General features: G+C 41.9%; 1 pseudogene; it reads left to right on the plus strand.

Moving 5' to 3' along the window:
- Window positions 1-240: 240 nt before the first annotated feature.
- The window catches only part of LOC139575285 (NACHT, LRR and PYD domains-containing protein 3-like), a 34,635-nt pseudogene continuing 6,924 nt past the window's right edge, over window positions 241-27,951 (plus strand).

Raw genomic sequence — 27,951 nt, forward strand, 5'->3', positions numbered from 1 at the left:
TGTCTGTCTGTTTGATCCTTGAGCTCTCTCAGATGTCTGGAGCGGAGCGTGATCATGTTGTTGTATGATGTCACTGGTCATTCTCGTCAACAGGCTTGCCACCAGCTTGCCAGTTTGGGGAACATATTCCTTGGCAGGGTGGCACGTTCGTCACACACTGGTCGCTGGGCGAGCCAAGGTCGGATCTGTCTCCCACACACCAGTGTTTTCTGACAGGCCTGCCACAACGATGATTGCGTAATGCGGACGCGGCCAAGCGGCCTGCGAGCCAAGCCTGACATGCCGTCAAAAGGAGCAGCCAGACGTCCGCGTAAGCCTCCTTTTGCCTTGTCAAACCTCACAGCCTATCTTGTCCTATACGGCTTTGCTGTGTCAAGACCTCTGTGTTTCCATCCAACCTGCCTGTCTGTCTGTCTGTCGCAACCTTCACTGTATCAAATGGAGCAATCCTATCTGTGTGTCTCTCGGTTTTATATTTTGTGTTTCTCTAGCATTAAAGCTGCAATATGTACCTTTTTGGGCGACCTGACCAAATGCACATAGAAATGTGTGTTATAGACCTGTCATTATCACTGAAAGCAAGTCTAAGAAGTGATAGAACAGATCTATGTCGCTATTTCTATCCTGCCCGTGCTTAAGTTTTGTTTTTGCATCTTTTACTTTCAGTTTTGTTCACCAGCTTCAAACAGCTGAAAATGCATTATTTTTGTTTATGGGAAAGATACTTCAAAGCGGTTTAGATGGTACAATGATTCTCTACACTATACATATTTTGTGACATAAACTGAAATTAGGCAAAATATAAAATTAATTTTTTTTATTTTTTATTTCACCTTATTTAAACCGGTTAGGCCAGTTGAAAACAAGTTCTCATTTACAACTGCAACATGGCCAAGATAAAGCAAAGCAGTGCGACACAAACAACACAGAGTTACACATGGAATAAACAAACGTATAGTCAATAACACAATAGAAAAGTCTAGATACAGTGTGTGCAAATGGCGTGAGGAGGTAAGGCAATACATAGGCCATAGTAGCGAAGTAAATGCAATTTAGCAAATTAACACTGGAGTGATAGATGTGCAGATGATGATGTGCAATTAGAAATACTGGTGTGCAAAAAAGTAAATAAAAACAATATGGGGATGAGGTAGGTAGATTGGATAAGATATTTACAGATGGGCTGTGTACAGCTGCAGCGATCGTTAAGCTGCTCAGATAGCTGATGCTTAAAGTTAGTGAGGGAGATATGTCTCCAACTTCAGCGATTTTTGCAATTCGTTCCAGTCATTGGCAGCAGAGAACTGGAAGGAAAGGCGGCCAAAGATGTTGGCTTTGGGGATGACCAGTGAGATATACCTGCTGGAGCGCGTGCTACGGGTGGGTGTTGTTATGGTGACCAGTGAGCTGAGATAAGGCGGAGCTTTACCTAGCAAAGACTTAAAGATGAATTCGAATTTTAGAAACCAGGAAATGGCTGAGCGATTTCTGCGTAGTACATCTTTTATGTTTAATATCAATTCCCAGTTAAAATATACCAAGTGAATTCCTTTATGTTGTCTTCGAATGAGCAATTGGAAGCATGGGAAATCTTTCAGAATGTGCCTTTTCAGTGATTCTCCAACCTCTGCCTGTCCATCTGTCCTTCCCTCTCCCAGTGGTCTGAGCTGGACAGACCAACAGACAGGCCAACTAACGGCCCAAAACAAGCTTGATGGGTGTATGATTCAGAGGACTAGCTGAGATCTGTTATGATCGGCCGCCCGAGGCACCCGAGGGCCTTTTTACAGGCACCCGAGACAAATCCCTGTCATGTGTGCTTAGGAGCTGAAAAAGGACTGGCCTTTTCACTGCCTGAAAAATGTGGAGGGAATATGTTGAGACAGGGGAAAGATCAGTCACGGAGAGATGAGAGAATTATAGAGACATTTAAGGAGTCCTTCAACACACAAGAGATCGAGCATCGTGTCATTGCTCTCTGAGGACATTTAGCAAACGCTGCACACAGACCTTTAGGAATAGGATAGATGTACTGTATCTCTCCCACTCGTGGAATCTAATGGAACAACATAACCACAGCTTACTGTACAGAAAACCTAATTGAGATTTGATTGATCCACTCAGACGAAGGAGTTGAATACAGAAATGGTATACTTCCTCTACTGTTGCTTTCATTTTTTCAAACAGGAGGTTATTTCAGAGGCCTTTTTCTTCATGCAACAATGGGAGATTATAGCCAATATTGGTGTAAATTAAAAAGTATGATAGAAAATGTTCTCCCTAAACTCTGTGATCATCTATGATAAATGTACTAAATTACTATCCATCCATGTGGCTTTTGAGTCCAGTATGTATTACATGAAGCAACATGACTTGATTTTGCTTTACATTCCCCAACTCGGGAGCATGCAGCCGTGCCTTTCAGCGCCTTGGACTTGCCTTTCAGCGCCTCTCCTCTCTCTCCTCCACATCATAAACATGACACCCTGTAAGCACCAGCTGCAGGTCCACCACCATAAAGAGTCTTTATGTGTCCGGCCATGCAGTCATCATTCATTCATAGGCTAGGGTCAGGGGAGACCATGGGGAGTCTGAGGAACCTGGGGCACTCTGTGTCTTCAAACTGGGGAGCAATAGAGAGGAAAGAGAGGAGGAGAGCGGTGTTAGAGAGGCATAGAAGAAGAAGAGAGTTTGTATACAGGATAGCGAGACAGACATGTGTAGAAAGAGGAACACACACGAGGTGGAGTATAGAAGGAGAGAGCAGGAGAAGAAAAATAGACATGAAAACGTTGAGTAATAGGGAGCGGGAGAGATGGAGGAGAGATTTCGAGGTCAAACATTTGCACAGTGTGTTATGGTGACCTCTCGCTTGGCTGTTTTCTCAGCCTTGCTCCTGTGAACCGGGCCAGAGTGCTGTGTAGAGAGGGGCACAGCCTGGGTTAAATAGATCTGTCAAGGCCTGCTAACTGTGTAGAGAGGGGCACAGCCAACAACAACATGTGCCACAACAACAGAGCTGGCCAGCTTCACACATGTATAGTTGCAGAATTAAATCAATGTCCATGAATTTTGGAAACAAAGACTTAGGGGTACATTTCCATTTTCGTAATGCAAAAGCATTATAGAAAGACCAAACAATACCGTAAAAATTATAATAATCTCACACTATGAATTCATTTGAAACTTTTCTTCAACAATTTGCGATATGAAGAGGCGATTCTTTAACTAGAGAAGTAAATTGAGCAATACATAAATACAGTCGCCTCTTCATAACGCACATTGTTGATGAAACGATTCCAATTAAATTAAGCTGCCAATTTATAATGAGCTTTATGGTAATTTTGGGACTTTGCACAATGCTTTTGCACTACTTCCATGTCGTAATTAGTGCCCTTTAAATTGTAAAAACTATAAACGTCTGCCCTCGAGTACACTTCTGTCAGTCCAAAAGGTCATTTTAGAAACTCTACAACAGTGTTTAAGTTTTGTTTTTAGAAATGACAAGAGAGAGAGAGAGAGAGAGATAGAGAGAGCAAAAGACAAGGAAAGAGAAATGATGCCCCTTGTTGTGAGACTCTGTCCATCTCGATGTACCGTTGGAGGTTGTTGCAGCTGCCAAAATTCTCCTAAAAGTGCTGACTCCAAAGAGATCCCATGTTGGTGGGAAACTAGCAGTTTCGTAAACCCCAGGCCAGAGTTAGTGGTGATCAAGAGTGACATCAATCATCAGAGACCTTCATGTCCAATGAGAACACCTGTCTGACTCTCAGGGTGAAACTGGACAGAGGGATGCCACAGCAAATTATGTTTCATATGTGTTTTCCTATGTCATAGTGCACTGACCGACACAAATTACTAGGACACACAAATAGAAACAAGTTGTATTGTAGACAATATGCCAAACTATATTTGGAGTATTTTTTATACTGTTCTTTTTTATGAAGTTTGTATACCAAATTGGGTCACTGGAGTAGTCCTGCATATAACGATAATAGGCATAGCCTGCACCCTTAAAAAACATTTTTTCAAAAGGGTTCTTCGGCTGTCCCCATAGGGGAACCCTTTTTGGTTCTAGGTACAACCCTTTTGGGTTCCATGCCGTCTGTGGAAAAGGTTCTACATGGAAACCAAAAAGGTTCTACATTGAACCAAAATGGTTCAACTTGTAGAGTCAGTGAGCTGTGGAGAGAGAAAGAGAGAGGGCGAGAGAGAGAGTGGCAGAGAGAGAGAGTAACAGAGAGAGATCAGATTCATACAAGCTTATGGTCTTATATACTGTAGCTACTTTAAGACAGACCCAGCACGATTAGACTACCAGAGTGACAGTCAATGGGCTGGAGAGAGGGATTATTTTACTCCCAGTGATATTCATGTAGAGAAGCGTGGTGGATGCTATTATGGATGAAGTAGGCCTATATCAGATTTTCAAAATTGAACGAGTCATTAACTAGGGGTGGAGCTAGGGTTGGACAGACTGCATAGAGGATAAACTAAGAACACAGCTGTATCAAACATGGTCAGTTTAATTTCTTTGTAACTAACAGTATGTACTCAGTCACTGTAGGCAGCTTGGCAATACAAATCTATGTTTAGTTTGCGTAAATTATGTAGGAACTGTTCCTTTATTATTGATCATCATAGGCTACTTTCTATTTGAGGCCTTCTCTTGAAAAGTGTTAAGAAGGTTGCTTGTGAATCTTGGATGCGATGATGTGTACAGTCCGATATGAGAGGAGACACGGAGCAGAGGGCTGATACAGTGGATGTAACGTGAACACAACACTTAGACAATATTGTGAAAGGAAATAGAGGAAGAAGAAAAACAACAAACTAACCGTGTTCCACAAAATTACACACAAAAAATTGTCTCTGATGAATTGGCACTTAATTACCGCTTGATTAGCATAATTATGCATGTTAATAGCATCTCAAATGAATTGCAGTTGTCAGAAGGGAGGAAGCATCTGTAGTGGTGGCTGAATGATACATATTTCTTCCCCATCCAGCAGCGTTGTGTTACTCTTCCCCCTAAAGTGTTTCCCATTAATCACTACACAGTCGTTTTCCTTTGGAGTGAAATTTTGAGTTTTGGGATAATTGGCCCATTATGGGACGCTCGTCACATCTGTAATAGAGGGCTAACGAGACCCCTGGTGCGTTGGCATTCAGAGAGGAGGATGGCAGAGTTAGGGCATCGCGAGTGGAATGGCGGGTGGAGGTGGGGCATGCACTTATTCTCTTTGTGAATTCCTACATTTTTCATTTCTGACACTTTATTTATAAAACTTTGCTATCTAAAAATGTATTGATCAAATCAAATCAAAATCAAATCAAACTTTACTTACTTACAAGCCCTTAACCAACAGTGCAGATCAAGAAGAAGAAAATATTTACCAAGTAGACTAAAATAAAAAGTAATAATAAAAAGTAACACAATAAAAATAACAATAGCCAGGCTATATACAGGGGGCACCGGTACTGAGTCAGTGTGCGGGGGTACAGGTTAGTTGAGGTAATCTGTACATTTAGGTGGGGGTGAAGTGACTATGCATAGGTAGCAAACAAACAACGAGTAGCAGCAGTGTACATAAGGGAGGCGGGGTCAATGTAAATTGTCCGGTGGCGATTTTATGAATTGTTCAGCAGTCTTATGGCTTGGGGGTAGAAGCTGTTGAGGAGCCTTTTGGTCCTAGACCTGGCGCTCCGGTACTGCTTGCCGTGCAGTAGCAGAGAAAACTGTCTATAAATTGGGTGACTGGAGTCTCTGACAATTTTATTGTCTTTCCTCTGACACCACCTATTATATAGGTCCTGGATGGCAGGAAGCTTGGTCCTAGTGATGTACTGGGCCGTTTACAAAACCTTCTGTAGCGCCTTATGGTCAGATGCCGAGCATTTGCCATACCAGGCGGTGATGCAACCGGTCAGGATGCTCTCGATGGTGCAGCTGTAGAAACTTTTGAGGATCTGGGGACCCCTGCCAACACTTTTCAGTCTCCTGAGGGGGAAAAGGTTTTGTCGTGCCCTCTTCATAACTGTCTTGGTATGTTTGGACCATGATAGTTTGTTGGCTATGTGGACACCAAGGAACTTGAAACTCTCAACCCGCTCCACTACAGCCCCGTCGATGTTAATGAGGGCCTGTTCGGTACGACAGTGTTGTGTCGTCAGCAAACTTAATGATGGTCTTGGAGTCGTGTTTGCCACGCAGTCGTGGGTGAACAGGGAATACCGGAGGGGACTAAGTACATACCCCTGTGGGGCCCCAGTGTTAAGGATCAGCGTGGCAGACGTGTTATTGCCTACTCTTATCACCTGGGGGCGGCCCGTCAGGAAGTCCAGGATCCAGTTGCAGAGGGAGGTGTTTAGTCCCAGAGTCCTTATCTTAGTGATGAGTTTTGTGGGCACTATGGTGGTGAACACTGAGCTGTAGTCAATGAACAGCATTCTCACATAGGTGTTCCTTTTGTCCAGGTGAGAAAGGGCAGTGTGGAGTGCGATTGAGATTGGGTTAGGGTGTCCGGGAGGATACTGTTGATGCGAGCCATGACCAGCCTTTCAAAGCACTTCATGGTTACTGATGTGAGTGCCACAGGGCGGTAATCATTTAGGCAGGTTACCTTCCCTTCCTTTGGCACAGGGACTATGGTGGTCTGCTTGAAACATGTAGGTATTACAGACTTGGTCAGGGAGAGGTTGAAAAAGTCAGTGAAGACACTTGACAGTTGGTCCGTGCATGCTTTGAGTACACGTCCTGGTAATCCGTCTGGCCCAGCGGTTTTGTGAATGTTGACCTGTTTAAAGGTTTTGTTCACATCGGCTACCGAGAGCATTATCACATAGTCATCCATGACAGCTGGTGATCTCGTGCATGCTTCAGTGTTGCTTGCCTCGAACCGAGCATAAAAGGCATGTAGCTCGTCTGGTAGGCTCGTGTCACTGGGCAGCTCTCGTCTGGGTTTCCCTTTGTAGTCCGTAATAGTTTCCAAGCCCTGCCACATCCGACGAGCATCAGAGCCGGTGTAGTAGGATTCAATCTTAATCCTGTATTGACGCTTTGCTTGTTTGATGGTTCGTCTGAGGGCATAGTGGGATTTCTTGTAAGAGTCCGGATTAGTCTTGGCGCCTTGAAAGCGGCAGCTCTAGCCTTTAGCTCGATGCAGATGTTGCTTGTAATCCATGGGTTCAGGTAGGGCTATGTTCGTATCGTCACTATGGGGACGACGTCATCGATGCGCTTATTGATGAAGCCGATGACTGAGGTGATGTATTCAACAATGCCATTGGATGAATACAGGAACATATTCCAGTCTGTGCTAGCAAACAGTCCTGTAGCTTAGCATCTGTGTCATCTGACCACTTCCATATTGAGCGAGTCACTGGTAGTTCCTGCTTTAGTTTTTGCTTGTAAGCAGGAATCGGGAGGAAATAATTATGGGCAGATTTTTCAAATGGAGGACGGGGGAGAGCTTTGTATGCATCTCTGTGTGTGGAGTAAAGGTGGTCTAGGTTTTTTTTCTCCCTGGTTGCACATTTGGTAAAATCGTAGGTCATCCACTTTATTTTCTAATGATTGCACGTTAGCAATAAGTATGTATTAAAGGCAATGGGAGTTTACTCGCTCGCCACCGGATTCTCAGAAGGATGCCTGATCTGCGGCCTCTTTTCCAGCGTATTTTCTTCACGCAAAAAGCTTGGATCTGGGCCTGTTCCAGTGAAAGCAGGATATCCTTCTCGTCGGACTCGTTAAAGGAATAAGTCTCGTTCAGTCCGCGGTGAGTAATCTCTTTTCGGATGTCCGGAAGTTATTTTCAGTCATAAGAGACAGTAGCAGCAATATTATATACACAATAAGTAAAAAAATAAGTTACACAAAACGCAAAAAAATGTACAAAATCATGGCCTTTTTATGTGTAATGATTTTATGAAACATGTTACAGATTATGCTACACTGTATTTTTTGAAGCTGTGTTGGTGTTGTCTGAGTATATCTGCTAGGTGAATTAGAATGTTTATTAATAGCTGTGTTCCTTGTTGGAGGATTGGCTAACACTGGGCCAACACAAGAGAACAGAGGTTGATATCAGGGTCTTGTGACTGATCAATAAGGAGTCTTGAACTCCGAAAAACCTTCCTGTGTTTGGTAATGAGCAGAATGGCAAACAGGCCACTGGGGCCAGGTTACACACTGAGACGGCAGCTTGAACAAGGGAAGAGGGGGGGGGGAAGAGAGAGGGAAGGGGGAGGAAAAGAGAGGGAGGGAGAAGGGGAGGGATAGACAAGAGATGAGAGGGAAATGAGAGACAGAGGAGGGGAGCGAGAGTAGAGTGAGTTAGAGATAGATTTCGACGTGTGCCAGGGTCTTCTTACTGCCAAGAGAATCAGGAAAAAAGAGCTATGATTTCTACACAGAAAATTGTCCACATAGATATAATCAGAAACAGTGTAGTAGCACCATTGATCCAGAGAGAGGCTCCTTAGACCTTCCTATTCTTCACTTCTCCTCAGACTCCCTCTGGAGACTGACTGGAACATCATCAGTACAGTTTCAGTATAAGTTACACTGTCTTTGACACTATATTATTCAACCAGTCTTAATTTCTCCTTGAAATTCAACAGTGATATTGATAAGATGAAATTGTAATGAACAAAACAGACAAGCATGAATAGTCTTAAAATAGGTATGTTTCCCTAGTTAGGCCATACAGAGTCTTCCCCCTTCAGTCAGTGTGCAGTGTTTCGCCAAAGTTTGCACTTTTGTTGAGTGTTTGTGGATGCCTAGTGGGTGCGCGTGTGTGTGTGAGTGCGTCCGCGTGCATGTGTGTTGTGTGTGTGTGTGCATCTATGCTCGTGTGTGTAGGCTACTATGTGAGTATCTGGTGGAAGAGAAAGGGGATACCTAGTCTGTTGTACAACTGAATGCATTCAACTGAAATGTGTCTTCCGCATTTAACCCAACACCTCTGAATCAGAGAGGTCCGGGGGGGCGCCTTAATCAACGTCCACGTCATCGGCGCACAGGGATGCGTGTAATGGGATGCTCCAGTGCGGACCGCTGGCTTGGTATCCTTCTGTCAATCCAATAGTATACAGACTACCTCCAAAGCCAGTGAACATCAACAGGGTTGGTTTTGTATTTATATATCTTAGCTGGGCCCTCCACTGCATATGCATTAGCCTGCTCCTGTAATTAGGGTTTGAAAGGTGGCTGAGATGTATGTGTATGCCTTCGTTCCTTTATAAATGCTGTGTTGAAGTGATTTAAGGACTGCTCCGTTCCACTGCTTTTTACAATGAAAGCAAGCGTGTCCCTGCAGTAGAAATGACAACACAGGGTGTTTTAGGTAAGCCTCCACTCTTTACTTTGGCGAGTAATGCAAGAACGCTAACTGTCTGTTTTAATGGAAATGAAATGTGTTGGCATAATCTCTCTTTCACGTGCTCTTTGCCGTGCTGCCACACACGTAACATATGTGCACCCCTACAGACACGCACACACACTGGCACAATATGCACACACACACACGTGTGCACGCCCACCTTCATTAGTCTTTCCTCTCACAACACAACCATCTTCAATTTTCTGTTTCTGTTTAGATGTTCTGAGTTAAGGTGTTTCCGGGGGAGGATAAAATAACCATGGTGTTGGGCACAGACAGCAAATTACTTTTAAGAGTACTTAAAAAATTGACAAATACCTCCATTTGCCTAGTGTTAAATAAGCCTTCACCTCTCAAAGGCAATGACATGCATGACAGGAACATACTCTGGCAATATCACACACAGACACACACAGACAGAGAGAGAGAGAGAGAGAGATAATCCAGCGGTTTGCCTTAATGAGAGAGGCCCCTTAGTTTGATAATAGCATACAGTATTTCAACAGCCAGTAGTCCTCTCTCTCTGAGAACGCAAAGCATTAACAGAATGGAACACAGTATTTAGGGATACAAACATTGTATTGGGTAACTCATTTTGCAAAAATATAATGTAAAATATAATGAATATATGAATATAATGAAAAATACAAAGATGATTAGGCAAAGAAACACCCTGATTCTATAAACACTATAAACACCTGATCCTTCCACGATATAGATGTATCAAATACTTGTAAGTCGCTCTGGATAAGAGCGTCTGCTAAATGACTAAAATGTAAATGTAAAATGTATGCCTGCCCCAGGTTTCAGAAGCTGAATAACAGATCAGACTGATTGGAAATTTAATTAGCACCGTTCCTTTATTATCCTTATTTCTGTCATGGAAACTCAATTGGAGAATCCATATTATTTTCCATTGGGTTTGTAACACTTTCCCCTTCCATAAATAAGTGTTATTACAAATCTTATACTGTATAGAGCGCGACTGTTTGAAAAATACTAGACGGTATTTGGTGACACTGCTCTTCATATCCGCTCTCAGGGTTTTTACTCTGGTCTCATTGCTCTTCCAGTATAGGCAGTCAGATTATGCAAATTAGTCATACAAGAGCAAGAGAGTGGTGAAACTATCTCCACTTTCCTCTAATATCCATACTCTTCCAGTGTGAAAGAAGGCATGGAGAATACATCCAGCCCTCTCTGAGAGTTGAGGACATTTTGCGGACTCACACTGCTGCTGAGGCTCTCCATTTCGGCCTGCGGATTTGCATCCTTTCCTCCAGCGGGAATCAATGGCGTGATGGATCACGTTGACGTCCCCTTCCCATGTGCTGCTGCCGGGGTTCCGAAAGACGACACTACCGCTTTAGCAGACGACATTTCCTCCCGCTGCCACTCTCTCTCTCTGCGCGTTATTGGCACACCCCGTGGAGGTGAAGATGGAGGGATGGAGGGAGGGATGGGTGGAGGGAGCTGAGGTGTCTCAAGGTTGCAGCTGGCAGGCAGGAGCATTTATGGATCGAGATGGAGGATGAGGTTTGAGACAGGCCCTAACTCCCTGTCTTCATTGGGAATTCTCCTCAGGATTATTGGACTCCCGTTTGGAACATTTCCTCAGAAATTATTCACTTTATGTTACACAGAATACATCAGTTTACAGGTTAATCAAATGCATTCCATTTGGAAAGTATACTTAAATAAATAAAAATTGCCAAAATAAAAATGTTCTTTCATTCAATGTGTATCAGATATCACAACTTGCCTAAACTTTGCGTAAACAATACTGAGTATGTCCTGACATTTGTATCAGCTCAACCAATTCAGTCCACTATTTACCCAAAATGGTGCACCAAAGTCTCTAAAACTCTCCAATAAGTATAAATAGCATCTAGTTGGACCAGTAACCGAAAGGTTGCTGGATCGAATCCCTGAGCCGACAAGGTTCAAATCTGTCATTCTGCCCCTGAACAAGGAAGTTAACCACCAACAACAACTGCTCCCCGGGCACCGATGATGTGGATGTCGTTTAAGGCAGCCTCCCGCACCTCTGATTCAGAGGGTTTCAGGTTAAATGCGGAAGACACATTTCAGTTGAATGCATTCAGTTGTACAACTGACTAGGTGTCCCCCTTTCCCTTTCTCTGGCATGGAAGGGTGTATTGGATATTAACTTACAGAAGACCAGCGCTCCCTCACTCCCATAGACAGCCTGTTAATGCCCTAATGTTCCATTTGCATTATTGATGAGCAAACCCTGTGTCACCTCAAACATAGACTATTTAAGGGGAATAATTTTATGCAAACTACATATCGATGGCCTAATGATCAATTGGTCCCTGGTTTTGTGTTAATATGCAACTGTTGTAGTGTGATATGCATCTTCAATTAGACCCGAGTTGCCCTGCTCAAACAAGCGGTGTGAAACAAGCAGTGTGACCCAATGCATTGTGGGTAATACCATTATGACACTGACAAGTCTCCATTTTGGGTCAAAGCAGCAAACAGCAGGGGCATACACAGAGTGCAATGATTTAAAAAGTAACTGAATTGTCTTTCACAATATTTAATTGTGTGAAGCTAAGTCAATTCTATGAAGACTTTTGATCCTGTACTGCAAACACCCCTGATAAGTAATGCAGCTTGGACACTCTTCAGGGGTAATGGTTAAACGGTACAGTTGCCAGGCAGAGATGGCATGTTTGAAAGGCTGTTGTTGGATAAACATGTCCCTCTTGTCTTACATAACCACATTTACTGGTGTTTACTAGAGCTGAATAGAGATTAGTCTGTCTTGTTTCCCTCGTTTTAGGAGACGCATGATAAGATAATGATTGAACAACTATTGATAACATAGAGCTATTGATACCATGTTGTTTATTTTGGTACAGTAGAGGACTTTTGTTTTGATTCAACTGAAAGTATAACATTTCTCCCTCGTCTTCTTCTAAAATAGTTTCGGTAAAGATTAGTCATAGAGTAGTATTACAGCTTAGATACTTGCCTTGGGAGTTTTGGTTATTCCATTTCACAGTAAGGAACTTGGAAGGTATTTTGTTCTGTTACTCATTGCCCAAGGCAATATGTTCTGCATATCTTTTAATGACAAGAAAAGGTCAGGGAAGATACATTTACTGATCTGATTGATGTCCAACAGTTTCAACTCCTCTTCAGGGATGCCTCATCTCTCCATAAAGACAATAATCAATGATGAAATCAATTCTATTTGTTGCTCGTACAATGATGCAAATGGGCTCTGCTAGCGTTGCCATTGTGTCCCTGACAAACTGGGGATCTGGTATGTATTCCAAGAGAAAGCCTGTCTCTTACAGAATGGAGCACGGCTGGCACCACACAGAGGATTTGTCTCTCTGATTGATTGGAATCATACATTGATGCTTAGCCGTTCAACAGATACTTTTGAGGAGTGAATGAGTCTAAAAGTAAATTGTTCAAAAGAAGACTTTTAAAACAATCTCCATCAAAAATGTGGTAATGTTCAGTTTTGTAATATATTGTTGTTGTAATAAAGACGTATTACAGTGCCACTGTTTAGTCAGGGTCTCTCAGCTGCGTCTGGTTTGTTCCATTGCCAGGGATTCGATGTCAGAGCGAGAGATTGATTATTGTTCCTCATATGGAGTGCGAGGGGACACTAGGGACATGCGTGTCTGCGCATCGTCATTTATATCTATGACCTACAAGATATATGGATGTCAACACTTCCCATCCAATCAAAGATGGATGGCGAATATAAATAATTTAGCGGTCTGGCGTGGAGTGAATACACCTGCAATGGTCTCAGTCCCTCAGCCTGCCCTAACGCCTTGTTTTTTTGGGGGGGGCCTGTTTTGTTTTGAATGTGTGGAGAGAGTCAAACACACACACACACACACACACACACGGCGAGGTGAGCTTGTCCTACTGCTGCTAATTCATCTCTCCCGCTGTGGTCAGCCCCAAGTGCTCATCTTCTCCCCTTTCATTCACACACAAGGCGTCTGTGGCAATGCCTGACACTCTAAATTAAGAGGCCCATAAAGCAGCTCCGCTTTGGGGATCTCAATCACGGGGTGAGGGCCCATCACCACCCCTCAGCCACCCCCCCCCAGCCTGCCGAGTCCCTTTAAAATGAATTAACACCATCTCCTCCAGGACCAGGGATCCTGGGCCAGATTGATGGCCAGGAATAAAACGTCGCTCCTCACTTTTGGCCCTGCCACATATATCAGCTGAAAGGCCCATCGTTTATCAGGCACAATACTGCTATTTAGTATGCTGACTGCTACCATTAGGATAACATATAATAATGTAAAAGGGTTTAGGAGAGGCTCCTTGGGTCAGCGAGCCAGCTGTCAGTGGGTTGGATTTAGCTCTGGTTGGCAGCGTTAGGGGGAGATGGAATGAGACTGCTCTGCACCACAGAGCCTGTGGGGTTGGAGCTTTCTGGGTTCTTAGATGAACTAACGGTCTGCATACTGAGGTAAACCCAGGTATGGACATCTATCAATCCATCCATAGGTCGGTCCATCAAACCATCCATCTACTCATCAATTATTTCATCCATCCATCTCATATACAGTACTGCTCATTGGCAAGAGTAGGGCAAAGTGAAATATGGGTATCTGTGGTGCGGCTCAGTGATGGAGTGGAGTGATTGCTCCGGGCATAAGAGGTCTTGGCACTCAAAGTGGATCTGTCAGCAAACCCCAATGGTTTTCACCAATGGAGAGGTTGAGAAAGGGGCAGAGGGCATATTGAGTGAAGAGAAGAGGGAGATAGAGGGAAAAAATGACAGGAACTGCAAAAGAAAGTGATATACAATGAGGGAAAGGGATGAAGAGACATCATTAGAGAGAAAAGGAGGACAGAAAGGTGGATGAAAAGGAAAGAATGACAGAGAGGAAAGGACAGAGGAAGGGACATAGGGAGAGACAGAGGAAGGGACAGAGGAAGTGACAGAGGTTCTGTCTACAGTGACAGTGTCCCCTCTGATGTTGTGTCACTCAGTTTGTTAAAGGACAGTCTTTCTCTCTCTCTCTCCTTCTCTCTCTCTCTCTTCTCTCTGTCTCTCTAACACAAGCAGCCCCACCTGCCTGCCAATCACGCTGGTTTTCCTCTGTAAGACAGCTGCTGTCAGAGCTGAAGGCCACTGGTACTCTGAGTCACCCTGAACTAAACCAATCTTACACTTCGGAACCATCATACAGTAACACACACATTACTCCTGTAACATACACATTACTCCTGTAACACACACACTCACACACACTCATTTATTGTATCTTCAGGAGCAGCAATGATTCACTTTATGGTTCACAGAAAATGAGTGGGTATGGTCGTGTCGTGTGTGAGAAAATGTAAGAGTGTGTGTGTGTGCGTGCGTGCCTGTGTAGAGGAGCTAACATTCTTGTGAGTGATGATGCAGAGACTGGATGGGACAGTGACAGAGCTGGTGACGACAGGACCGGTCAGCTCAAATACAGTTTAGGAATAGGGCCAAATACACAGGTCCTGACAGCTGTATAAAGTCCTGGTCTGTGTGCCTACATGAAAAAATACTATTGTATACTATGGTATAGAGACTGTAGTATTTACTGTGGTGTTTTGGACATGACTGTAGTGTACTGTAGTTTTTACAGTTTACTATAGTATAAATATTGGTGCATCACTTCATGTCTTCTTGGAATGTGACACACAGGAACTTGGCTGTAGGATTGGTCTGAAATGTTTGCCCTTAGAGAGTGAGGTCAACTGTTTTGTTTGTCTTTCTTGTTTTGGACAATAAGACACTGGGTTTTTAGCGGGTTCGGTTTTACTCTCCACATGTTTGACCACGATTCAATTTCATTGATGCTTCTTTGAAGCTTTTTTGGCTCCATGGGGGAAGTTGAAAGAAGATGCACAGTAGCACAGGTCATCAGCAAACAGAGACATGGTCCTCTCTAGGATTGGGGTAACAAATATCTGAAATGTACATTACAAATAGGAGTGGACTGAGGGTGGAGCCTTGAGGAACTCCAGCCTCTGGAGAAAACCTGTCAGACGTAGCCATTCCCACACTCACTGCTATTTCCCGCTGTTTTAAAAAAACTCTGTTTTAAAAACTGTTTTAAAAAAACAGCTCCACCACAGACAACATTCTGAAATTGGCAGTAGACACTCATAGAGCTTTTAACAAGAAACAAGTAACCATTTCTGTATTCTTCGACATCAAAAAAGCATTTGAAAAGATGTGGCACAAAGGGCTCCTGTACAGGCTGCAGGATGCCAACTTGAATCTTCCAAAACAGATGGTTGTGTTTAAAAGCCTGCCTGGTGGATATAACCTGGAAACAGTTATAAGCCTATAACCTGTAGGGAACACAAATATGGTTATACTTGGCATGTAGGTTTCTCACCTATGGGTGGCACAAATTGGGATATCTGGGAGGGCAATGGGCAAGCTATATGCAAATTAAATACTGTGGTATATACTGTAATATTTACCATAGTGTTTTTGCGGTCTATAGTATACTGTAGTATTTACTATAGTATTCTACAATATAATATACAATTCTATGGTAAGAATTACACATGATCAATGGATACTACCATGTGTAGTATAGTATTATACAGTATACTACAGTTTACTATGGAACTCTATAGTAAGCAGTGTAGTATCCTATAGTAAAATATAGTATTATTTTTATTTAAAAAAAAGTAAAGTACAGATACCCCCCCAAAATATTGAAGTAGTAATTTAAAGTATTTTTAACTTTACACCCCTGTCTGTGCATGCGTGTATATACAGTGGCTTCGGAAAGTATACAGACCCCTTGACTTTTTCCACATTTTGTTACGTTACAGCCTTTTTCTAAAATTGCTAAAAAAAAATGGAGCCTCATCCATTTTTTTGAATTTGATAAAAAAACAGAAATACCTTATTTACAAAATTGAGCTCAGGTGCATCCTGTTTCCATTGGTCATCCTTGAGATGTTTCAACAACTTGATTGGCGTCCACCTGTGGTAAATTCAATTGATTGGACATGATTAGGATAGGCACACACCAGTCCAAATATGGTCCCACAGTTGACAGTGAATGTCAGAGCAATGAGGTCAAATGAATTACCTGTAGAGCTCTGAGACAGGATTGTGTCGAGGCACAGATCTGGGGAATGGTACCAAAAAAGGGAGGTGATCAAGAACACGATGGTCACTCTGACAGAGCTCTACAGTTCCTCTGTGGAGATGGGAGAACCTTCCAGAAGGACAACCATCTCTGCAGCACTCCACCGATCAGGTCTTTATGGTAGGGTTGCCAGATGGAAGCCACTCCTCAGTAAAAGGCACATGACAGCCCACTTGGAGTTTGCCAAAAGGCACCTAAAGACTCTCAGACCATGAGAAACAAGATTCTCTGGTCTGATGAAACCAAGATTGAACTCTTTGGCCTGAATTACAAGCGTCACGTCTGGAGGAAACCTGGCACCATCCCTACGGTGAAGCATGCTGGTGGCAGCATCATGCTGTTGAGATGCTTTTCAGCGGCAGGGACTAGGATTCTAGTCAGGATCGAGGGAAATATGAAGGGAGCAAAGTACAGAGAGATCCTTGATGAAAACCTGCTCCAGAGCACTTAGGACCTCAGACTGGCGTGAAGGTTCACCTTCCAACAAGACAACGATCCAAACATATCTGGAGACCTGAAAATAACTGTGCAGCAACGCTCCCCATCCAACCTAACAGAGCTTGAAAGGATCTGCAGAGAAGAATGGGAGAAACTCCCCAAATGTTTTATTTGATTTTATTTCACCTGTATTTAACTAGGCATGTCAGTTTCAAATTCATATTTTCAATGACGGCCTAGAAACAGTGGGTTAACTTGTACAGGTGTGCCAAGCTTGTAGCGTCATACCCAAGAAGACTTGAGGCTGTAATTGCTGCCATAGGTGCTTCATCAAAGTACTTAGAAAGGGTCTGAATACTTATGTAAATGTGATATTTCAGTTGTTGTTTTTTTTATAACTTAGCACAAAATTCTAAAAGCCTGTTTTCGTTTCGTCATTATGGGTTATTGTGTGTAGATTGAAGAGGGAAAAACTATGTAATCAACTTCAGAATAAGTCTGTAACCTAACAAAATGTTGAAAAAGTCAAGGGTCTCAATACTTTCCAAAGGCACTGTATGTGTGCTTTATGACCATGGGTAACTCCTCAATCCTAATGCATTTGTGTAGCATGTCTGACTATCAGAAGGGAATTGGTCTGTGCTTCATAAGCATGTCTACGCATGCCTGTTTCCTTTGCCTTCTCTCAGACAATGCTGCCTCCTTCTCATTAAGACAGAAAAAAAACTAATGTCCTCAAGAGGTAACAGGGACAGAGAGAACAATACCCATTGTGTGTGTGTTTGTGCGCACGTGTGTATGTGTGTATAGATGGTGTACAGATACCCTTGTGTGTGTGTGTGTGTGTGTGTGTGTGTGTGTGTGTGTGTGTGTGTGTGTGTGTGTGTGTGTGTGTGTGTGTGTGTGTGTGTGTGTGTGTGTGTGTGTGTGTGTGTGTGTGTGTGTGTGTGTGTGTGTGTGTGTGTGTGTGTGTGTGTACACACAGCAGGCCTGTTTCAGGGCCCTGATTTGATTGATAAATCCTCGCTGACGGTGGAGGAGAAAAGAGGCTCCATATAAATGGGAAATTAGCAGCGAACGTCGTCAAAAATAATTAACTCCCCTCCGCACCGCTGTCCATTAGGCCTGACACTCTGACACGGGAGGGGGGAAAAAATGCTCGTGTCAACTCTGGCAGCCGCCCGCGTTGATCAGATAAACATTTTTTTGCTTTGTTTTGACGCCTGATTACAAAATGATTAGCCGGCGTGCCTGTCTACTCCTTACCCTTCACCTCCCCCGCTGGGTGAGTGACAGATGAGGTGATCCTCTGCTGGGGCCGTGTAAGATGTCTACCTCCGCCTCCGTCCTCAGCACTGCTGCATGGGCTACATGACATTGAGGCTCGCTGGGTTTTTAAAAACAGCTATGTATTCAGTTCACACAAAACCTACTTTTTATTTTATTAACCTTGATGTTACAGAGGAGAAAATGTGTGACTAAAGTTGGTGCATTTTGGTGTACTTTCATTGTGAACACGTGGGAGCTCATGTTGAGGTATTATGCTCTATAAAATGTCTCTTTCAAAAGTGATATTTGTGTTGATGAGAAAATATTTTTGTTGATGTGGTCCATTACAGTATTCTCAATTGCGAGTGTATTATTGTGAAGAGGCTGTCATTGTCCAGTTATGGATTATGTTAACCATACTGTTCTATCTAGCTGGGTGAGTCATTCATCAAACACTCATGTCCCACACCAACTTTACTCCACCACAGATAAGACACTGATAGTATTCCTGGTGTGACTGTATGCTAGAGTAATAACAGTAGGCCAGAGTGTCAACCTGGATAAGACTCTGTCTGACTGCCAGAAGACGACTTTGCCAGGAGATATTACTGAATGATCATAATGTCTGATATAGGCCTACATAAAGTACATTGAAATTGGATTTACTAGATCAGCTTCGACATGGTTTAATTTACTGAATTAAGAGTCCAACTATTTGTGAGGTTATTTTGTTCTATTTCTCTTGTCTCTCTCTGTGAGAGGATGCCCTTTGGTTGCCGCAGTAGCAGTAGAAATGTTTTCACAGATCACCCATAAGGCTTTAGGAGCTGATATATTGATAAGGCCATGATAAGAATTTGATAAGGACCGTATCTTAAATCTGTGGATTTATTGATTTACTGCATGTCTGTTTACGGCTGGCACCCTTCTCAGTTCCCTCCGTCTCCTTCCTCCCCAAACCATTCTGAAGATATGAGGATCTCAGAAAGATAAAAACACATTACGTAATAACATTCCCCTCAGGTGTGGGGTGTAAAAGAATATAGGTACAATCAAACTGAAATCAAACTGATAGGACATGTTCACCTAGTCTTTGTATTACCTCTAATTACATAATGTGGTTGAACCAGTTGAACCTCTGAGCGTTAACACTAATGGCTTAAATGATGGACCTAGTTATAGTGAGGTTATTGAGACGTATTTTAATGGAACTTCTGCTATCTATGTTGGTCCCTAATCACCTGTGGAGAGACCTGTAGTACAATTGAATTAAAAGTAAGCTGTCACAAATGCAGGAATACAAATCAATGTGTAAATGGTCTCATAATTATTTGGTGTTTGTGTGCTTTCATCTGCTCTCTTCTGAATGTATCATTGTCCACACAATATGGCTCACTGAGCTCAAAGGCATGATAGCTGAACGGTTGTCATCTGTCAGATATACAGTAAACCTGGTCTGGAATTCTTTGGTCCAACTGTACACATTCCCAGAGTTTAGTATAGCAGCTGAGTAAAAAATGGTACAATGTTTCATACATTTTATTATTGTGTCCTTTTTATAGGGAGGCTGATAGCTGGCTGCTAATAAGGAAACATAAGCAGTAAAACCATAAAGGCAGGTAACTACTGCCTGTCACCTGAATGCTGTAAATGTTGATCTCCATTTTTTGCCAATTACAGTAATAAACAGTATAATTTCAACTTTGGACCTCATTCACACAGGCTGCAGTCTGCTGGATCCCTGCCAGAGTTTCTCTGGGCTACTTGTGCCAGTAGTAGCAATCTATCACTGTTAGGCATGCATTTATTATTGGTCATGTCACGGCCGTCGAAAGAACTGGACAAAGGTGCAGTGTGGTGAGCGTACATATTCCTTTATTTCATATGACGCCGACAAAAACAATAAACAATCCAAAACAACCGTGAAGCTAAAGGCTATAGTGCCAACAAACAAAGACAACTTCCCACAAAGACAGGTGGGAAAAGGGCTACCTAAGTATGGTTCTCAATCAGAGACAACGATAGACAGCTGTCCCTGATTGAGAACCCTACCCGGCCAAAACATAGAAATACAAATAATAGAACGAAAGAACATAGAATACCCACCCCAAATCACACCCTGACCAAACCAAATAGAGACATAAAAAGGATCTCTAAGGTCAGGGCGTGACAGGTCATTTATTAGTATGGATAGCATCTAGATTAATGTATGAAACAAATTAATTTAAGCATAGGGCTGCTTTCAAAATTGTACACTATAATGGAGACTGCTTCAAAATATGTGCCCCGAAAATAGCTCCAAAGTTGAAAAGTCTGGTTAAAAATAATTTGGGGGCATAAATGGCTTCCATGACATGTAATATTTTGTGTAACTACATTTTGTAAGTCTTGGTAGTCATAAAAAAACTGCTGACACCGCGCCTAAATCCCATCTTTTAGAAAATTCAAGGAGAATAACCAATCAAGTGAATTAATATAAGTGGTGAGATAAGTCAAAGTTGTTGTAAGCCTTGGATATCAAGCTAGATAGGGAAATTAGCCATGCAAAACTTATTTAGCTAAACTCAACTCCAGCAAATGGCATATACCTGTATATCTATAAAACAATTACAAGTACAATAGTGTCGGCTTTTGATGTACAGCAACTTTTTGCACCAAGGAAAAAGGAAACCTCGACCATGGAGAGATGTGTGGGTGTCACTTAGCTAGCTAGCAAGCGTTAGCTTTAGCTAGACTTGGCTCACTAAACTTTGAAGGCTGTTTTCTAAGAAGAAGAGAATCCCGTTTAGCAATTTGCAAAGGAGAAAATGTTTGTTTAAAATGTGATTCTATTCAGATTTTTGCTACTTGAGATTCGGTTTGATGGGAGTCAGTCGCAACTTATAGTTCAATATGCATAATACAGTATAATATATAATACAGTGTTTCAAAATGCAGGGTCACAGCAACTAGAATCACATTCACTCCATTGACCTTGTGTCTAATTCATTGTGACATATTACTAGAATTGATGCGCCATAGCTCACAGGTTGCCCCTTATCCCAACCTGGAGAGGACCAGAGTTAGGAGCATGTGCAGCAGCACATGGAGTTGTGCCTTGGCCTTTGGACACTGATTGCTGTAATAGCTCTGGAGTTCTGGTCACAATTCAGAGCACACTCGTTAAGTTCAGGCAGGTTTAGAAATAATTAACCGTGTTCGAAGTGGATGGAGAATGAAACTTCCGTTCATAAGAAGATAATAAGCTGATAGGACAGATAGCAGTGTGCTATTATAAATGAACTGAGAGGGATAGGGAATGAATGCATGCATGAATGCATGAATGCATGAATGCATGAATGCATGAATGCATGAATGAATAAATGAATGAATGAATGAATGAATGAATGAATGAATGAATGAACGAACGAATTAACGAATTAATTAATTAATGAAAGGTATGGCTGGCCGGGTGTTATTAGGCAGTTGGAGATTGGGCAGGTCATCAGTTTAGGAGATCATCAAATAAGCTCTTTGCCTGAGATATACCATACTGTGGGTTTATGAGTTTATTTAAGAATGCACACTTGCATACAGTCACTGGGTTCAACCTGACTTAAAGGTGCACTCCTGAATATCTGAAAAGTGGAGGGTATTTCTATGATACAGTACAGTGCACCTTTAAGTGTTGCCACTCTGATTGTATGAATTCTAGGACTTTTAGCTTTGACTCTGAAAACCTCCCTTGCAATAGCACAGGGATACCCAAGTCCAGCTCTCGCAGTAGTTGAAAAGTAGTTATTGCAAGGTAACTGTCCCCTGCAATAAAGTTTTAGTAGGTAGCTCCATAAAGGTGAACGTGCTGGTATTTCCTTCTGTACCAATGTGACATTGACCTCTGAGTAGTACTGTTTTACTACATAGTCATATAAGAAGTTAGGTGGTTATATGTTCCCTTCAAGCAGAGGGAATCAGGGGCATCATTGAGTGTTGTACTTCTGAGGAAATACTGTAAAACCCATTAAAACCCATTAAAGAAATCTGAAATAAACACTTTTTTTGTCTGATGAACTTGACCAATCCACATTTTATAATTTTGCACCCATCAGAACTGTAATGACAAATGGCATCGCTGGCATCTCTGTGCAAAAGTTGATACTTAAAACTTTTTTGGGATAGGGGGCAGCATTCGGAATTTTGGATGAAAAGCGTGCCCAAAGTAAACTGCTTGCTACTCAGGCCCAGAAGCTAGAATATGCATATAATTGGTAGATTTGGATAGAAAACACTCTAAAGTTTCCAAAACTTTACAAAAAATAATGTATGTGAGTATAACATAACTGAATTGGCAGGCGGAAACCTGAGGAAAATCCATCCAGGAAGTGCTATTATTTTGAAATGGGTGTTTTTCCATTGAAAGCCTATCCACCATTTAAAGGGATAGGACCCAGATTCCATTCCCTATGGCTTCCACTAGCTGTGAACAGTCTTTAGACATTGTTTCAGGCCTTAATTCTGAAAAATGAGGGCGAATGAGCAGTTTCAATGAGAGGCCAGTGGAATTTCCCCAACCTGTTTGGTGCGCAATCCCGAGAGTGCGCCTTTCTTGTTTTTCTTTTATATTGACGACGCTATTGTCCAGTTGAAATATTATTGATTATTTAGGCTAAAAACAACCTGAGGATTGATTATAAACATCGTTTGACATGTTTCTACGAACTTTACAGATACTATTTGTCGTCTGCCCTCTTGTGACCGCATTTGAGCCATTGGTTTACTGAACAAAATGCGCCAACAAAATTGAGGTTTTTGGATATAAAGAGGGACTTTATCGAACAAAACAAACATTTATTGTGTAACTGGGAGTCTTGTGAGTGCAACCATACGAAGATCATCAAAGGTAAGTAATTCATTTTATTGCTATTTCTGACTTTCGTAACTAATCTACTTGGCTGCTAACTGTTTGTAATGTTTTGTGTGCTGAGCGCTGCTCTCAGATAATCGCATGGTTTGCTTTCGCCGTAAAGCCTTTTTGAAATATGACACGGCGGCAGGATTAACAACAAGTTAAGCTTTATTTTGATGTATTGCACTTGTGATTTTATGAAAGTTAAATATTTATAGTAATTTAATTTTAATTTGGTGCTCTGCAATTTCACCGGAAGTTGTCGAGGTGGGACGCTAGTGTCCTACTGATCCATAAGAAGTTTTAACTTAACCAATGGCTTTTTTTCTGGCCACTCTTCCGTAAAGCCCAGCTCTGCAGAGAGCATGGCTTAAAGTGGTCCTATGGCAATCACACTGCACACTGCCCTAACCCATCTGGACAAGAGGAATACCTATGTAAGAATGCTGTTCATCGATTACAGCTCAGCATTTAACACCATAGTACCCTGCAAACTCGTCATTAACCTTTCATTGCTACCCATCCCGGATCCGGGAGCATCCTCATCAAAAAAGCTGACTAGCATAGCCTAGCCTAACGCGACAGGGATATCATATAATATAATTTTCATGAAATCACAAGTCCAATACAGCAAATGAAAGATAAACATCTTGTGAATCCAGCCATCATTTCCGATTTTTAAAATGTTTTACAGCGAAAACACAATATGTATTTCTATTAGCTAACCACAATAGCAAAAGACTCAACCGCATATTTTCACAATTTTTCTACCGCATAGGTAGCTATCACAAAACCGACCAAATAGAGATATAATTAGTCACTAACCAAGAAACAACTTCATCAGATGACAGTCTTATAACATCTTATACAATAAATGTATGTTTTGTTCGAAAATGTGCATATTTGAGGTATAAATCATTGTTTTACATTGCAGCTACCATCAAAAATATCACCAAAGCAGCCAGAATAATTACAGAGAGCAACGTGAAATACCTAAATACTCATCATAAAACATTTATGAAAAATACATGGTGTACAGCAAATGAAAGATAAACATCTTGTGAATCCAGCCAATATTTCCGATTTTTTAAGTGTTTTACAGCGAAAACACAATATAGCATTATATTAGCTTACCACAATAGCCAAACACACAAATGCATTTATTAGCAGCAAAAGGTAGCGATCGCAAAAACCAGCAAAAGATATAAAATGAATCACTAACCTTGGACAACTTCATCAGATGACAGTCTTATAACATCAGGTTATACAATACACTTATGTTTTGTTCAAAAATGTGCATATTTAGAGCTGCAACCCGTGGTTATACATTGTGAAAATGTAGCATCGATTCCCCAGAATGTCAGGAGATATTTTGGACACTCACCTATTCTGACCAAAGAACTCATCATAAACTTTACTAAAAAATACATGTTGGATAGCAAATGAAAGATACACTGGTTCTTAATGCAACCGCCGTGTTTGATTTTAAAAAATAACTTTACGATAACAAACAGCTTACGTTATAGCGAGACAGCGCCCGCCAAAAACGGCAGATAATAGAAATAACATTTTCCACAGAAATACGAAATAACATCATAAATTGTTCTTACTTTTGCTGAGCTTCCATCAGAATCTTGTACAAGGAGTCCTTTGTCCAGAATAAATTGTTGTTTGGTTTTAGAATGTCCTTCTCTCCTGTCGAATTCGCTCCACAAGGCTAGCCAATGCTGATGACGTTCCCAATTTCTCTCGACGCAGAGAACGGAAAACTCCAAAAGTACCATTAAACTTTGAATAAACTGATGAAACTCGGTTGATAAAACCTACTTTATGATGTTTTTCTAATATGTATCAAATAAAAACAAAGCCGGAGATATTAGCCGTGTATACCAAACGCTTATCATAAGACAACATGGAGGTACTTCCCGCGCCTAGGTAGAGAAAGGAAATTCTGGACACATCATTCCAAGAGCTCTTGTTCGACCTCAGATCAAGCTAGATACCCCATTCCACCTTCCACTGCCTGTTGACATCTAGTGGAAGGCGTATGCAGTGCATGCAAATCCATAAATATATGTCAATTGAATAGGCAGGCCCTGGAACAGAGCATCGTTTTCAGATTTTTCACTTCCTATCTGGAAGTTTGCTGCAAAATGAGTTCTGTTTTACTCACAGATATAATTCAAACAGTTTTAGAAACTTGAGAGTGTTTTCTATCCAATAGTAATAATAATATGCATATTGTACGATCTAGAATAGAGTACGAGGCAGTTTAATTTGGGCACGATTTTTTCCAAAGTGGAAACAGCGCCCCCATATTGACGAGAAGTTAAGCTCGAAACCCTGGGTCTCAACCCCGACTTGTGCAACTGGGTCCTGGACTTCCTGACGGGCCGCCACCAGGTGGTGAGGGTAGGTAACAACATCTCCACCCCGCTGATCCTCAACACTGGGGCCCCACAAGGGTGCATTCTCAGCCCTTTCCTGTACTCCCTGTTCACCCACGACTGCGTGGCCATGCACGCCTCCAACTCAATCATCAAGTTTGCAGACGACACTACAGTGGTAGGCTTGATTACCAACAACAACGAGACGGCTTACAGGGAGGAGGTGAGGGCCCTCGGAGTGTGGTATCAGGAAAATAACCTCACACTCAATGTCAACAAAACAAAGGAGATGATTGTGGACTTCAGGAAACAGCAGATGGAGCAGCCCCCTATCCACATCGACGGGAAAGTAGTTGAGAGGGTGGAAAGTTTTAAGTTCCTCGGCGTACACATCACAGACAAACTGAAATGGTCCACCCACAAAGACAGCGTGGTGAAGAAGGTGCAGCAGCGCCTCTTCAACCTCAGGAGGCTGAAGAAATTCGGCTTGTCACCAAAAACACTCACAAACTTTTACAGATGCACAATTGAGAGCATCCTGTCGGGCTGTATCGCCGCCTGGTACGGCAACTGCTCCGCCCATAACCACAAGGCTCTCCAGAGGGTAGTGAGGTCTGCACAACACATCACCGGGGGCAAACTACCTGCCCTCCAGGACACCTACACAACCCGATGTCACAGGAAGGCCAAAAAATATCATCAAGGACAACAACCACCCGAGCCACTGCCTGTTCACCCCGCTATCATCCAGAAGGCGAGGTCAGTACAGGTGCATCAAAGCGGGGACCGAGAGACTGAAAAACAGCTTCTATCTCAAGGCCATCAGACTGTTAAACAGCCATGACTAACATTTAGTGGCTGCTGCCAACATACTGACTCAACTCTAGACACTTTAATAATGGAAACATTTATGTAATAAATGTATCACTAGCCACTTTAAACAATGCCACTTTATATAATGTTTACATACCCTACATTACTCATCTCATATGTATATACTGTACTCTATACCATCTACTGCATCTTGCCATCTTTATGTAATACATGTATCACTAGCCACTTTAAACAATGCCACTTTATACAATGTTTACATACCCTACATTACTCATCTCATATGTATATACTGTACTCTATACCATCTACTGCATCTTGCCAACTTGATGTAATAAATGTATCACTAGCCACTTTAAACAATGGCACTTTATATCATGTTTACATACCCTACATTACTCATCTCATATGTATATACTGTACTCTATACCATCTACTGCATCTTGCCATCTTGATGTAATAAATGTATCACTAACCACTTTAAACAATGGCACTTTATATCATGTTTACATACCCTACATTACTCATCTCATATGTATATACTGTACTCTATACCATCTACTGCATCTTGCCTATGACGTTCGGCCATCACTCATTCATATATTTTTATGTACATATTCTTATTAATTCCTTTACACTTGTGTGTATAGGGTAGTTGTTGTGAAATTGTTAGGTTAGATTACTTGTTAGATATTACTGCATGGTCGGAACTAGAAGCACAAGCATTTCGCTACACTCGCATTAACATCTGCTAACCATGTGTATGTGACAAATACAATTTGATTTGATTTGGACAGATTCTCCAATCTCCGCTGTGGAGCTTTACAGCTCCTTCAGGGTTATCTTTGGTCTCTCCTTGCCTGGTCTGTGAGTTTTGGTGGGCGGCCCTCTCTTTGCAGGTTTGTTGTGGTGCCATATTGTTGTGGTGCCAATTTTTTTAGAATTGATTTAATGGTGCTCTGTGGGATGTTCAAAGTTTCTGATATTTTTTAATAACCCAACCCTGAACTACTTGATCTGTACTTCTCCACAACTTTGTCCCTGACCTGTTTGGAGAGCTCCTTGGTCTTCACGGTGCCACTTGATTGGTGGCGCCCCTTGCTTAGTGGTGTTGCAGACTCTGGGGCCTTTCAGAACAGGTGTATACATACTAAGATCATGTGGCAGATCATGTGACACTTAGATTGCATGCAGGTGGAATTTATTTAACTAATTATGTGACTTCTGAAGGTAATTGGTTACACCAGATCTTATTTAGGGGCTTCATAGCAAAAGAGGTGAATACATAAGCACGCACCACTTTTCCGTATTTTTTTTTATTTCACATGACCAATTTGAACTATGTTATGTATGTCCGTACATGAAATCCAAATAAAAATCAATTTTAATAACAGGTTGTAATGTAATAAAAAAGGAAAAACGCCAAGGGGGGTGAATGCTTTTGCAAGACACTGCATAACATCTAACATACAGTACTTTGAGTAACATTCCAAATCAAATCAAATGTTTTGTCACATGCCCTGAATACAGGTGTAGACTTTACAGGTGTAGACCTTACATTGAAATGCTTACTCTACAAGCCCTTAACC

This window comes from Salvelinus alpinus, chromosome 5, assembly GCF_045679555.1.
Source record: "Salvelinus alpinus chromosome 5, SLU_Salpinus.1, whole genome shotgun sequence".
Taxonomy (NCBI): Eukaryota; Metazoa; Chordata; class Actinopteri; order Salmoniformes; family Salmonidae; genus Salvelinus; species Salvelinus alpinus.